Source organism: Miscanthus floridulus, chromosome 4 (assembly GCF_019320115.1).
Source record: "Miscanthus floridulus cultivar M001 chromosome 4, ASM1932011v1, whole genome shotgun sequence".
NCBI classification, from domain to species: domain Eukaryota; kingdom Viridiplantae; phylum Streptophyta; class Magnoliopsida; order Poales; family Poaceae; genus Miscanthus; species Miscanthus floridulus.
Window position 1 is genome coordinate 90,260,257 of NC_089583.1, and position 5,814 is coordinate 90,266,070.

The window sequence follows — 5,814 nt, forward strand, 5'->3', positions numbered from 1 at the left end:
CCCGCGCATTGCAGGGTGTGAACCTTCACATTTTTTTTTTCGAGAATACGACTTCACATGTATTTCATTAAGGAGGGTGTGAACCTAGAACACCCAATTTAACATTCGATCAATACCTCGCAGATAAAATATTTAAACGATCTAATATAGCTGAAACATTGTACACATGGATTCTTAGTAGTTAGTGATGTCATTGAAGACTATCAAATTAAATAGCCGACATGCGACATTAGATTTATACAGACTGCCATCTAATAAACTTCTTTTTTCTTCCTTTGAAGAAGAGAATTGACCGAATAAACAACGAGCTCTCATCAAGTTATGATTATGCAAGGTTAGTTGTTGTCCAAAGGAGATGCTTTTGGAAGTTCCAGTTTACTTTTTTATGCTGCAAGTTGTTTTTTTTTTCATTTGATTTGCTGGTAGTAGTTGTGTCCAAGTACGTGGCACGTCGAAGCATCAAGGCAAGTCATTCTTGCAAGAAAGGGCATCGCTATTTTTTCCAAGTCTTCGAGGCATTGTTGGCCAGTGCTAGCGCACTCACGTACACGACCTTCTCATGAGCTGTGCGCCTTTCAGCCGTCACTTTTCCACAGCCAGTCCACTCTCCGAGAGAGGACGGACGGAGGCTAGCTGCAAATGTGTGTGTACCGGTACCATCAAATGGCTATCGCCGGGGAGCAAAAGGACCGGGGCCGAGCACGACGACACGGAACCTACTTACAGGAACCAACGCTGAATACGACGTGTTTTTTAAGATACACGTAGAAATCATGCACGGGAAATGAGAATAGGGGAGACAGCACAGCCTGATCCTGATGCCGACAGTACAAGACGTATTATACGAGTGAGCTGAGAGAGGCTAGAAAAAACCTTACAAGCCAGCGGCCGGATTAACTATTAGCCCTTGCTCTTACTATACTACTCCGTAGTACACAACAACGCTTCTCTGTTCAGTATTTTCAAGGTTTTTTTTCCCTCTCTGTCTAGACAATGCAGTGATAGAGATGAGAAAAATTGCGTTGTCTGTGCTTGCGTCTGCATCCGAATATGCAGGCGGCGTTTGTTTCGCAGTCCAGGCCTGAGTGTTCAATTGCCTCTTCATGGATGAAGTGTGCAGAGCTATGACTGGCGCTACCATTCTCGCTGCACTACGCCTGAACAGAGCAGCGGCAGTTTTGTGAAAACCGGGCAGGATTCAGTTGCGGCGTGGATGGATCGCGGATGGGCGCACGGCGGAGTACCACGAATTGAGATCCAGCAGGAACCGAGGAAAAAAGCGATGGATAACCTACCGAAATTGGGGAGACAACGACGGCCCCCGCTTGTTTCTACGTAAACGACGGCCAGGGCAACAGGCAACACCCATTTACGACTTGACTTACCCAAGTAGATGAGCTGTGATCGTGAGTTGTGTGAAAGGGAAATGTGTTGCCTACCCGTGGTTAAAAATGTCTAATTGGTCTGCTCATTTCTGATTTCTCCAACAACTTCAGATCAGTTTTTATATTTTCTTATTATAACACCTGCAAAAATTTACCAGGACATGCTATGTCTCATAGCGTGAACTGTGAACGGATTTGATCAGTCTGGGCTGGAGAACACTTCACTATGACGAACTCATGGCAAACTCAGTTGCAACAACTAAATGATGGCACAGAAACATTTGCATCAAGCTGAGGAGAAATATCTCATACTTGTACTTTCGTCATAATCATAAAAATGCAACAAACAGTAACACGGTATAGTTCCAATACCAGCCAGCGCTCTTACATATTAGTAGAACTTTAGAAGATGGTGCATGTAATATTTGCACCATATCTAGTACACAATCTACTTTAATTTTGGGAGATTACATGATCCCTATGGGAAGAATCGAGTTGCCAAACATCCAGCATATCATGGAATGAATCAGTTCGCAGGCCTAAACTCTAATGATGGTCAGCTTAGGAGAGCTTTGCTTGCCACAGGTCTTCGTACCCCGCCTATATACAAAAATATCAACCTTGGGAGATCACCAGGAACTAGAACTCAATCTTTGTCTGATCAGCTTGTAACTGACCTGCATCAGATACAACATATGATGGGTTATTAGTCAAATGGTAATCTCCAAAGTGTGCAGTTCAATTGATCGCCCATCATTTACGCATAACTCGCATACCATCAAAGTTCGGTACTAAAAGCCCATCCTCCTGTCTTTGCTCACTACCGGTAGGCAAAGCATTCTGTAGGCCATCCTCCCAGAAGTCCCTTTGCTGAGAAATAAAATCAGGGACAGCAGTATTATGATAAGATTCAGATTAACTGCCATTAATTATATAGATTGCTGATTCCTCAGGCAACATTCACCTGCTTTTGAAAAGCAAACTGTGGGTTGGCCGTGTGGGGTAGAGCCGTGTCTAACAGACTTAGAGAGCACAGATCCTCCATAGCACCCGAACCAAAGTTCTGGAAAAGATCCGCTTGGTCACAAAATGGAAAAGCTGCACCGGCACTTTCCAATGGAAAGACCGAATTTGCTGAAGGGCCACATGGTTGGTACATCTGAATTAACCAGAAAAAATAGCGTGTCAAGGGCAGATTATTATATAGATACCGAATTACAGAGCATCAGAAATGATGTAGTTCAAGCTCACATCTTTGTGTAGGAGTGTCGACAGGTTGCTGAAATCAAGTTGCGGGTTCACAGTGGCCAGCTTCATGGACAGGAACTGAAAGCGTAATAAATAGCAAAAACTGATTAGAATTACGAGCTATGACTGTGCTGTGTAACCAAATGTAAGTGGAATCCTCACCTCAACTTGCTGCTGCAGTGATTGCACGTAGTTTATGATCTCATCGAGCATGAATGCCTTGCCGACCACCTACAATAGGGAATCCCCTCAAATTAGCCCAATTACAGGCACCAATTGACACTCAAGACACAACAATTCACTGTCCAAGAACTCTATGATCATACCTTGTTGCAATCCTGGCACTAGGTCCTGTAGAAATTTCATCCTCTGGCTAATCTTCTCTCTTCTAACCTATCAAGACACCAATAACAAAGTGTGATTGTGAATTCAAACCCAAAGCACAAAATTCCGTTTGCAATTCAGCCCAAACGGTAGGAACCAAGTGGAACTACAGTGTCTTACCCTCTCCGCCAGGCTGTGGCTGTCAGTCGCCTGCCCTCGCCGCGCCCGGACATGGACGTAGTCTTTGGGCGGTTCGACAGCCGGCTTCGGGCTCTTCCCCTTACCCTTCTTCTGCCCTTTGACTTCAACCGATGCGTCGCTCGCCGCCGCCTCCTCTACCTTGGGCTTCACCGGACTGTCGCTAGCGCCCACTCTGCACCTCTTCCCGTCAGGAACCTTGGCCTCCGCAGCCTGCAAACCAATATTCAGAACGACACCAGCACCATCAAGAACCAGCAAGCTAAATTCAAAGCACTCGGTAGCGGAAGAATCCACTGCGCTGCTGGTCGTTTCCGCACCTTGCCCAAGCAGGCCTCCTTGCCGCCGGCGGACCCCGTGGGCGGCGCCTTGCGCTTCCTGGCATTGCCGCCGTCGCTGGCGCGCACCCACGCCGGGTCGGACACCGAGGACCCCTCCGGGGACCCGCCGCCGCCGCTGCCACACCCGGCCCCCGCGGCGACCCCGGGCACCCCGAAGAGGCCGGCGCCGCCGCAGAGCGTGTCGAGGAACCCGGTGTCCAGCGCGGCGAAGTCGAGCGCAGGGGCGGATGAGCCCATGAGCAGGCTGGCAACGTAGTCGCTGTCCATTGAATGAAAGAAAGGCGCTGCCGCAGGAATTGCGCAGGAAGCAAAGTGGGGTGAGGAAGTCTTGGGTCGTCTCCTCTCCTCCGAGCGAGCTCGAGTCCGTGGTGGATTTGGGGGAAAGCGAAGCGAGCGAGGCCGCGGAGCCGGTAGGTGTGGAATTGCTTTATAGAGCGGTTGTTGCCGCTGCGGTTGGGTTTGTGGGCCGCGCGCCGCGTCCGTCGCGTAGCTCGGCGCGGTGGGATGCTTGCGGCGGTGGGTTACCACCGGGTTCTACTGCGGCGGCGTTCGCGGAGGAGAGGGGGAGAAACGGCGGTCAAAACGGGACGGGGCGGATGGAGGTGTGGCCGCCTGCGCCGGCAGGCCGAGGAAATAACGGTCTCTGGCAGCTCACCAATTTTTTTTTTTTTGAGGGGACTGGCAGCTCACCATTGGGGCCGGCAGGTGCTCTGGCATTTCTGGCTCGGAAGGAAAGACGTTTCTGCCCCTGCGCTAATGCATCACGGAAGGTGCCCTCCAGCGTGTTGACAGCCTACACTGGACCGTGAAAGAATTCTAAAAATATGCCGTCTTTTAGGGTGAGTAGTTTGTAGTACTACTGGACTAGGAACCAAATTCCTAGAACCTATTAGACTGGCTAGTACTATTTATTATTATTAGTTCATTCAAGCAGTTGCTCCATCCGTCTAAAAAACGTAATTCTTATGTTTTTTAGATTGTTAATTCTTGTGTTTTTCAACTTAAGCTTAACTAAATCTATAAAATAATTAGTAATATTTATGACACCAAATAAATATCACTATATTAACCTATTTTGAGATTTACAATGTTGATATTATTATTGTTTTCCAAATTTAGCCAAACTTAAGAACGTTTGACTTGGTTTGAATTTAGAACTGTATTATTTTCTGGATGGATCGGAGGAAGTAGTCACCTAAAGTTTAGTTTAGATCGCTGTCGGGTACCTCAGAACGGGGTACCCCAAGCGAACATCAAATGGGTCGCAAAAGTTCCATAAAAAAACAAAGCTAGAAGGTAAGCCATGGGCCCCTCACCCGCCACGTCGAGCCCACCAGGTCCTCCGCCTCGCCTCGAGCCTCGCGCAGGAGGTCTCGGCGTCCTGACGCGAACTCCGCCCCGCGCGAGGCTCCCCACGGAGGGCCTCGGCAGGGGGTGCATTCTCCGCATCGCGCGAGGCCTCTCGCGCGTGCCTCGGCAAGGAGTCCGATCTCCGTCCCGCGCGAGGCCTCATTCTTCGCGTCGCTCAAGGCCGGCTCGTCCGCAGCCCGTCGCCCCCCGCCTCGACCGACGCTCCCGACAGCGCGTCATGTCTCATTAATGCTTCAACCGCTCCTGCAATCTCAGCCGGACGATGGCTCGATGCCACAGAATGGCCGACGGGACCTGAGGTCGCATCAACGCCATACCGGCTGGGACAGGGCACGGCGGGGATTACCGGCCACTGTGTTCTAGCGCTGTGCCCACGATCAGCGCCCATACTACACTATGCCCCGCGATCCCTGCCTCGAGAACAACATCACGCGGACAACTTTTCCCGGATCATCACCGCCTCCAAGCCAATGCATCAGATCAGCCGCCCACTCGAGGCCTCGGCACTGTACACCAAGGTCTCAGCTATCTCGGGGTTCGTGCCCACCGAGACCCCCACTACGGTGCGGCCTCGGCGCCGATCAAGCCTCAGCCTTGCGCACAGTCCGTCCATAGTGGTCTGCACGTCCGCCGCCGCACCCACTCCGAGGCTGTCCCGGGGCTCCCATGACGCACAGGATCGGATGGGACGGCCACAGCCGCCCCAGTGCTCCTAGGACGGAACCACTCCGACGACCACGCCAGCCACAGGAACAGGCCATAGGGCTCAGACATGCCGCCCCTATTGGCACAACGCCGCATAGTAATACATGTACTGTCCTTGTCCTCCCTTCAACTATAAAAGGAGAGGACTTGGCCATTTAGGGGTGGAGGGAGGAGGACACCTTGTAACACACACACGCGCACATCCTTGCCGCCTGGGAGCAACGCCTCAAGCGGCCCTCACG

At 50.8% G+C, this 5,814-nt stretch overlaps 1 pseudogene; it reads right to left on the minus strand.

The window, feature by feature from the left end:
• Nucleotides 1–1,665: 1,665 nt before the first annotated feature.
• LOC136552071 (transcription factor BHLH094-like) lies at nt 1,666–4,151 on the minus strand (annotated as a pseudogene).
• Nucleotides 4,152–5,814: the final 1,663 nt, after the last annotated feature.